Here is a 9,699-nt window from a genome sequence, read left to right on the forward strand (position 1 = left end):
TAAGAGACTTAACGGCAGTCCAGCACTCGCCTAAGTTTGAAAAAACCCTACCGAGTGGAGAGCAGTCCTCCCACTCAGAGGCTTAGCTGCAGTCGAGCACTCGCCTAAGTTCTCTCACTAAGAGGCTTAACGGCAGTCCAGCACTCGCCTAAGTTTGGAAAAATCCTACCGAGTGGAGAGCAATCCTCCCACTCGGGGGCTTAACTGCAGTCCAGTACTCGCCTAAGTTTGAGACCCATTCATATCCGCAAGGACGACGAGGTGCAGGTCGACTGCAACCTTCTCCTTCGGAGCTGCGGCACAAATACAACGTCCGCTCCATCCCTATCCGCAAGGACGACGAGGTGCAGGTCGACTGCAACCTTCTCCTTCGGAGCTGCGGCACAAATACAACGTCCGCTCCATCCCTATCCGCAAGGACGACAAGGTGCAGGTTGACTGCAACCTTCTCCTTCGGAGCTGCGGCAAAATACAACGTCCACTCCATCCTTATCCGCAAGGACGATGAGGTGCAGGTCGACTGCCACCTTCTCCTTCGGAGCTGCGGCACAAATACAACGTCTGCTCCATCCCTATCCGCAAGGACGAAGAGGTGCAGCAGGCAAAGTCCATCCGAAGGCAAACACAAGCACATTCGGAGATAAACCAAATTCAGATAAATACTAAAAGGTTCCAAGCAGCGAATCAAAGGTATTCGGGCACCAAGCCCGAAGGAGTTTAACGGTTACAGAAACCACTCAGCATTCCGAGGCAAATTTAAAGCGTACCCAAGTTTCATAAGATTGTTCACTCGGCCGGAGGAGGGCTGGCAGGCTTCACGAATGAGTCCAGATCAATCCCATCAGCGATCCGAGTGGCGGGAGCAATGAAAGTCTCCATGAAGGACTGGAATTCGTGCTTTTTGGTGTTAGCGACTTTGATCGCAGCCAGCTTGTCTTCACGAGCCTCCTTGCAAGGGACTCGCACCAGGGACAGCGCCACATCAGCACCACACCGGGCGGAGGATTTCTTCCATTCTTGCACTCGGTCAGGGATCTCGTTCAGTCGAGTCATCAGAGATTCCAGATCATTCTGAAGCGTTGCCCCCGGCCAAAGCGTCGAGTCGATTCGAGAGACAACCTCCTTCAGGCGTGCGAGGTAGCTTGTGCCGCTGGCGATACGGGACTCCAGTCGGAGCACGTTCATCGCAGTCCCGTCGCAGACCGGGGAAGCGATAGGGTCCAGACCCATCTCGACCCTTCCAGTTTCTTCGTCAAAGTCTTGACAGAGTTCTGCAGCCAAAAGTCAGTTCAATCAACCGAGCAAAATCCGATGGCAAGCATCAACACAGTCGGATTAAAAGAAATACCTCCCAACACGAGATAAAGCTTCTTGGCGAGGGTCCTCAGATATGCTTCTGTGTCATTCCTCTTGCGGATCGCAGACTCCAACTTTTTGTTCAGGACGACCTTATCCTTCTTCAGGCTGGTCACTTCGCAGTTAGCTTCATTAAGACAAGATGTCAGTCTAGTCACCTCTCCTTCAAGCGTTCGACTGAAGCAAGCTTCTTGTCTGCGAGAACGGTTTTGTCTTGGGCTGCTTTTTGCACGGCGGCGAGGTCCGAGTCCTTCTTGTCCAGAGCCAACTTCATTTTATCTACAAAAGAAATAATCGAATCAAAAAAGAGATCAAAGAGATATATTGAAGTTCAGTCGGCAATCAGTTACCTTCCATACCGGTGGCCTCGTCTTGAGCTTTTTTCAGATTTTGCTGAGCCAATTCCAAGTCTAAGTTGAGTTGCCTCTGCTTCTCTTCGAGTTCGGCAAACTTGGAGATAAGAGTACAAGACTTCTGCAGGAGGCAAGAGACAGATCAATCGATAGGTTCGAAGGCAGTTCATTTCCGAGTGAATAAAACCTAAAGAAGTGGACAACAAGCTGTTCAGACCCCAGTCGACTGCCAGCAGTCAACCGCGGTCTCGGGGACTACACCCAGTGGGTGCACTTGGCGTTCCCCCACCGGTTCTGATCCCACTTGACCAGCCCGCCGGAGTCGAGTGCAAGGAGTAAAAAAGAGAGAGAAAGAACAATTGCGCCGTCAAGAAAGAAGAACTCAGACCACAGTCGACTGCCAGCAGTCGACCGCGGTCTCGGGGACTACACCCAGTGGGTGCACTTGGCGTGCCCCCACCGGTTCTGATCCCACTCGCCCAGACCGAGTGGAAGAGCGAAACTACCAAAAACGACAGCAACACCCAGTGGGTGCTCTAATTCAACGCGAACAACAGGAGATTGTGCAGAAGAAGATTTTTCGAGAACAAAAACAGTCAGAAAGTCTACTCACCTGGACGTTGGCCCGAAGGGCGGCACTAGCGTCGTAGGCAGTCTGACTGCTCTCGTGCACTATCTTCACCCGCTCCATCATCATATCAGCCTGTCGGATGGCTTCCGCAGCCGCTTCCGACTAGTTGTCTGGGACGGGGTAGCTGGTGAAAAAATGTGCAGACGACCCAGGTGCGGCTGCTTGAGGCTCCGTGGTGTGGAGTTGGATGGTTGAAGGAACCACAGGCGCGGTCGACCGCGTGGGATGCCCACTCGGCAAGGGTGCAGCAAATATCACAGTGGCCCTGCCCGCGTCTTCAGCTTGACAGACGGGAGGCGTTGCAATTGGTTCTTGCCGAGCCACCCTGCCAGCTGTTACCTTCTTGCTCTTCCTAGGCTTAGGAGCCACATCTTCGTCGTCATCCGGAAGGTCAATGATGTTGGGTGGAGCTGCAAGACAGAACATTCAACCCCAAGTGAACCACTCAACCCTAAAAGGATCAAGAATTGAAATCGCAAGAGTTCATACCTGGGTTAGAGGTTACCGCATCCTCCATTTCCTCGTCCCGGTACTGGTACGAAGAGGTCCCTGACGTAGCAGCACTGCAAAGGCCCGCATTCAATCGGTTACACCCAGTTAATCGAATCCACATAAAGGGCAAGTCAAATGGTTACCCGGAGATAGTAGGAACGGTCACTTTGATCCGAGGCAAAGCTTTGTGCAGTTTGGAAGAGATGGCTTTTGGCACTTTCGGCGCTGGAAGCGGCGCGACCTTGGATTGCTTTGGAGGCTTCTCAGTCGGCGTCGGGGAAGACGTCTTGGGGCGCTTCGAGGATTGCCCGATCGGCACAGCCACCAAGTCTGGAGCGCGTTCCGGGTCATGAGTGTGCTTGGACCTCATCTCCCTGTGAGGAGGCGAGTCGACTTCTTCCTCATCGGTCGATGCATCGCTCTCCTCGTCCTCCTCGGCTTCCGAATGCTCCTCGCAGCTCTCGCCCCCGCTCCCTTCTTCTTCAGCGCCTGGGTCCTGCACTCCGTTGGGCATCGAGTACATTCCAATGAGGGCCTGAAAGGGTAACAATCAAAAGACATTCAGTCGACCACAAACGGGACATCACGTGGTGAATCAGAAAGATACTTGATAAAACAGAAATATACATGCTCCGGCTGGTGCGAGTTGTCGAATGGAATCACCCTCCTGGATCCCCGAGGGTTGTCTTTGTTGCCAGTGATTCCCCTCAACCAGTTCTCCAAGATATCCTCACTAACCTCCTCCGGGTGGATCCGGGTGGTATCCTCGAGCCCAGAGTACATCCACATCGGATGATCGCGCGCCTGAAGAGGTTGGATGCGTCGACCGAGAAAGACCTCCAGCAGATCCATCCCGGTCACTCCGTCGCGGACAAGCTGGACGACCTGTTCAACCAGCTCCTTGACCTGCGCCTTCTCTTCTCGAACTACCTTCAGGGGAGCAGGCTTCTCCACTCGAGCCAAGGAAAAAGGAGGAAGTCCAGTCGACTGGCCAGGGGTTGGCAGATCCTTGCAATAAAACTAAGTCGACTGCCAGCCCCGGACCGAGTCAGGAAGGATCATCGCTGGGAAAGTACTCTTGCTCCTCATCTGGATCCCCAGACCGCCGCACATCTGGATCACCCGCGTCCTCTCGTCACTCGACTTGGCCTTTTGACCGTCTAGGAACGGCAAGTGAAGATGTGTTTGAAAAGCCCCCAGTGCGGTCGACAGCCCAAGAAGTTTTCGCACATGGACACGAAAGCGGCCAGATAGACTATGGTGTTCGGAGTGAAATGGTGGAGCTGAGCCCCAAAGAAGTTCAAAAAACCCCAGAAGAAAGGGTGGGGAGGCAGTGAGAATCTGCGATCTATGTGGGTTGCGAGGAGGACACACTCACCCTCTCTAGGCTGCGGCTCGGTTTCATCCCCTGGGAGCCGAGCCGACTTGTGAGGGATCAATCCCCCCTCCACCAGGTCGTCGAGGTCGTCCTGCGTGATTGCCGAGCGGATCCAGTCGCCCTGGATCCAGCCCGCCGGCAGGCCGGACCTCAACGAGGATCCGCCCCGGCTGGTCCGCTTGCCCTTCGCCTTCGTGGTCGCCTTCTTCGCGCGTTCCAGCGCCGCCGTCTTATCCTTCCCCATGGTGGCGGATCAAGCTCGAGCAGAGGTCCGGCAACGAGGCGGAAGCGAGAGTGGCGGAGGGATCGGGAGAAAGAGAAGAGAGAATGGGAGCGTGCGGAGCAGAGGCCTGGCCCGAAACCTTTTATAAGGCCTTCCACCGAGTGGCTGACTGGTGGACCCAAGCGATCTAAACAAATCCCGCAACAGTCGCGCGCGCAGTACGTGGCGAAAAAGGTGGTGCAGGGATCGAGGAGACTTGCCTAATCCGTCCTGATAACCTCGGTCCCTCTCGTCTGGCGCACTTCCGAAAATTTGAATCCCGCGAGATCCGCGGAGAGCAGAACAACCTGTCAGACTGAAGACAAACACCCTCTACATCATCATTCAGAATTCTACCATGAAAGTTCACTCGACAACAACCAAGAATGGACCAAGGCGATTGAGAAAGGAGTCGATGTCATCTCCTCAACTCATTGTTTCAGGACAAGGCATATTCATAGCGCAAAGAGTGGGTCGGAAGTGTTCTCAACCCCTTCCTCACTCAAACCCTGATCCATTCGGGGGCTAATGATGAAGCTATGTACCTAGGGTAGGGTCATGGACCTATCCAGCATACCCTCCCCAAGGACATCTTTACAAAGAATCAGAAGCAGTCGAAGAGAAATCATCATCCACTCTACCGTGGAGATGCGCTCACTCGACCATCTTGAAGACACTCGACCACCAGAAGATGAGGAACCCTCCACTCTGCAACAGTTAGGACTTAAACCATAGCATTATGAGCATTTATGACATTTTACTGTAGACGTTACCAGTAACGCCTTTCCTTTATGAGCATTGAACCCTGTGTAACGGAGGCGAGCTGGGGTCCTGGCGCACTCTATATAAGCCACCTCCCTCCTCTGGGACAGGGGTTCACACTTTTGTAAACTCACACCCACACATATAATCCAATCGACCGCCTCAGGGCACCGAGACGTAGGGCTGTTACTTCCTCCGAGAAGGGCCTGAACTCGTAAAACTCGTGTGTACAACTACTCCATAGCTAGGATCTTGCCTCCTCATACCTACCCCCCATTCTACTGTCAGTCTTAGATCCACGAGAGGCGCCGCCCCCCTTCCTTGTCCTATTTGGACTCAAGGGGAGGGGGCGCACGGCCTGCCCTGGCTGGCCCCTCTCTCTCCACTAGGGCCCATTAAGGCCCATTAGTCCCGGGGGGATCCGGTAACCCCTCTGGCACTCCGGTTTTCTCCGAGATCACCCGAAACCCTTCCGGTGTCCGAATGTAGCCATCCAATATATCAATCTTAATGTCTCGACCATTTCGAGACTCCTCGTCATGTCCGTGATCACATCCGGGACTCCGAACTACCTTCGGTACATCAAAACACATAAAATCATAATATCGATCGTCTCCTAACGTTAAGCGTGTGAACCCTACGGGTTCGAGAACTATGTAGACATGACCGAGACACGTCTCCAGTCAATAACCAATAGCGGAACCTGGATGCTCATATTAGTTCCTACATATTTGTAACACCTTGGATGTAACTTGCCATATTTGTAACTCCGACTCTTGCCATTTTCGGCTTTAAGTTACGAGATTCCCTTCGTGGTTGGGTTTTTGTCTTCGTTTTGAATTTTGTTTTGTCATGCATTTCATATCATGTCATCATGTGCATCGCATTTGCATACATGCTCGTCTCATGCATCCGAGCATTTTCCTCGTTGTCCGTTTTGCAATCCGACACTCCCACATGCACCGGTGCCCCCCTCTTGTTTCTTTTCATGAGCGGGTGTTAAACGTTCTCGGAATGGACCGAGATTTGCCAAGTGGCCTTGTTACAGCACCGGTAGACCGCCTGTCAAATTTCGTTCCATTTGGAGTCGGTCTGATGCTCCAACGGTTAACCGGGTAACCGCAAAGGCCTCTTGTGTGTTGCAGCCCAACACCCCTCTAAAACAGCCCAATAACCCATCTAAACCACTTCCATGTCCTCCGTCACCGGATCACGATCGTATGGGCAAAAACTACACCTCATTTGGACACTCCTACCAACTCCTACCTATAAATAGGTGCTCCCTTCAAATTTTTCGTGCAGTCCAACCCTAGATCTAGGCCTCTCCGCCGCCAGACACGTCCGGCCCGCACCGAACGAGTCATGGCCGCTGCCCGCAGCCACTGGCGTGCCGCCACGTGGCACGCCGCCGCCTCCCAGCGCGCCGGCCCGTGGGGCCCCAGCCAGGCCCTCCCGGCCCGGAGCGCCGCCCGAACTTCCTCGCCGCCCGAGCGCACCTTCCCGCCGCCGCCGGCCGCCGCCGCCCATCTCGCCGTGCCGCCCCGCCGCCAGCGCCTCCCGCCACCACCGGATCGACGCCGCGCCGCCCGGCCGCGCCTCGCCTCGCCGTGCGCGCTCGACTCCGGCGGACCGCCGGCTAGATCCGGCCACGGGCCGGCCGGATCCGCCGCCCCAGCGCTTCGGCCGCCGTCCTCTCCGTCCCCGGCGAGTTCTCCGGCGAGATCCAGTCACGCCTCGGAATCCATGCGAACCCTAGATCTGAGCAGGTTGACCCCGTTCATAGCATCATATCTCCATGACCGTGGCTTCTAATCTGGCATATGATATATCAAAATGTTCATTGTGAGATGCTCTTCATTTCATTCCGTTGTGGCATGCTTGTTTGAGTTCATCTTGATGCCCAAATCGTTGATGCAAGAGTGCTATAAAATGTTTACTGGTGGCACTTATCAGTTCATGATGATTTGTCATTTTTGTTGCATTTGATGTGTGCATCATATGGAAATGAGCTCTACATGTGTTTTGAGCTATGTCATGCCATCTTTACAAGGGTTCTTGCCATGTAATTTTTTGATCTATGTGGTGACTAGCACAAGCATGCAAAGTAGCCTCCGCAATGTTGCTGATTTCAGGGACTTAAGTTTTTGCTAAGTCCTTGTCCTGCTGTTATTTTGATGCCATGTTAACTTGATGCTACAGTGATATTCATGCTTGTTTTGAGTATCTTCAGTAAGGGTGTTTTGGACATATGGTTATTCTCTATCCATCCATGTCCTTGTTTGCAATTATGGAGTGCACTAGCATGTCTTGTTCTTGCTCTACTTTTGCTATAAAATGTTCCTGGCAGATTGTTTACATGTTAATCAATTTTGCCACGGTTGTTGCTAGTGATCCATGCATGTTATAAACTTCTCTTGTCATGGTTAGCTTCATGAACATGTCATCTTGCTGTGTATACTTTTTTTTGTCATTCAAGGCTTTATGATGAGTGATTTGAGCTCGCAAAGTTGTCTTCATGATGCTGTTTATGCCATGCTCTGTTTTCTGCTAAGTCTAAAACTGTTAATAAAACTTGCTATGTTTACATGGGTGTCATCATATCTTCTGTGCCTTTTTGGCTCATGTCCAGTAAGGGACTTTTGTTCTATGCTTTTAGTAGATTCATGCCATGCCTTGTATTGCTATGATATGTTCATGTAGCATGTTGTTTGCTTGCTCTAAACATGGCTTCCTGATGTTATTTCTGGTATGTTAGTATTTTCACCAAGTCTGTGAACCTGATATATTTTGCACTTTTGCCATGCTTGTTTGAATCTACTCTTGTGTGATTTAGATGTAGCTCAGTGTTCATGTTTTGTCAAGCATCTTGAGTACATCACTGCTATATGCCTTGTTGATATGTTGGGGTGCAGTAGCTTAGTTTCTTGTTGCATTCTAGATAGCATCGTGCTGTTAATCGCAGAATTGTGCCATTCTTGTTTTGCTCGCCATTTGCAAACCGTGCATCCGTTTCCGGTGATCTTTATATCGATTTCTACCGAAATCATCTCATCTTTCTAGTGGCATACTTATTTTGCCAAGTTGATGCCTTGTTCATCCTTTTCCTTCCGGAGCATGCATATGCATTGCATATCACATCTTGCATATCATGCCATATATTGCATCATATTGCTTGTGCATTGCACCGTGATTGATTGTTGGTCCTTTGCTTGTGTTCTTGCCTTAGGTAGAATCGGGAGACGAGTACGTGACCGAGGAACCTGTTGAGAATGCTTACGAGGATCAAGCTTTCAACAACTCTGAGAACTTTGCAGGCAAGATGACCATACCCTCGAAATCACTTCTATCTTTGCTTGCTAGTTGTTCGTTCTACCGCTATGTCGCGCTACCTACCACTTGTTATATCATGCCTCCCATATTGCCATGTCAAGCCTCTAACCCACCTTCCTATCAAATCCTTGTTTGGCTATGTTACCGCTTTTGCTCAACCCCTCTTATAGCGTTGCTAGTTGCAGGTGAAGATGAAGTTTGTTCCTTATTGGAACATGGATATTGTTGGGATATCATTATTATCTCTTATTTACTTTATTGCATCTATATACTTGGTAAAGGGTGGAAGGCTCGGCCTTATGCCTGGTGTTTTGTTCCACTCTTACCGCCCTAGTTTTCGTCATACCGGTGTTATGTTCCTTAATTTTGCGTTCCTTACGCGGTTGGGTGTTATGGGAATCCCTTGACAGTTCGCCTTGAATAAAACTCCTCCAGCAAGGCCCAACCTTGGTTTTACCATTTGCCACCTAAGTCTTTTCCCTTGGGTTCCGCGGACTCAAGGGTCATCTTTATTTTAAACCCCCGGGCCAGTGCTCCTCCGAGTGTTGGTCCAAACTGGACGTTGTCCGGCGCCCCCTGGGCAACCAGGGTCTATGCCAACCCGGCGTCTTGCCCATCTGGTGTGCCCTGAGAACGAGATACGTGCGACTCCTATCGGGATTTGTCGGCACATCGGGTGGCTTTGCTGGTCTTGTTTTACCATTGTCAAAATGTCTTGTAACCGGGATTCCGAGTCTGATCGGGTCTTCCTGGGAGAAGGAATATCCTTCGTTGACTGTGAGAGCTTGTGATGGGCTAAGTTGGCACACCCCTGCAGGGTTTTGAACTTTCAAAAGTCGAGCCCGCAGTTATGGGCAGATGGGAATTTGTTAATATCCGGTTGTAGAAAACTTGACACTTAACTTAATTAAAATGAATCAACCGCGTGTGTTGCCGTGATGGTCTCTTTTCGGCGGAGTCCGGGAAGAGAACACGGTCTTGTGTTATGCCTGAGTGTAAGTAGTTTCAGGATCACTTCTTGATCTTTTCTAGCTTCTCGACCGTGCGTTGCTTCTCTTCTCGCTCTCTTTTGCGTATGTTAGCCACCATACATGCTAGTGCTTGCTGCAACTCCACCTTGCTACCCTTTCCTACC

The sequence above is a fragment of the Triticum urartu genome, chromosome 4 (assembly GCF_003073215.2).
Source record: "Triticum urartu cultivar G1812 chromosome 4, Tu2.1, whole genome shotgun sequence".
Lineage (NCBI taxonomy): Eukaryota > Viridiplantae > Streptophyta > Magnoliopsida > Poales > Poaceae > Triticum > Triticum urartu.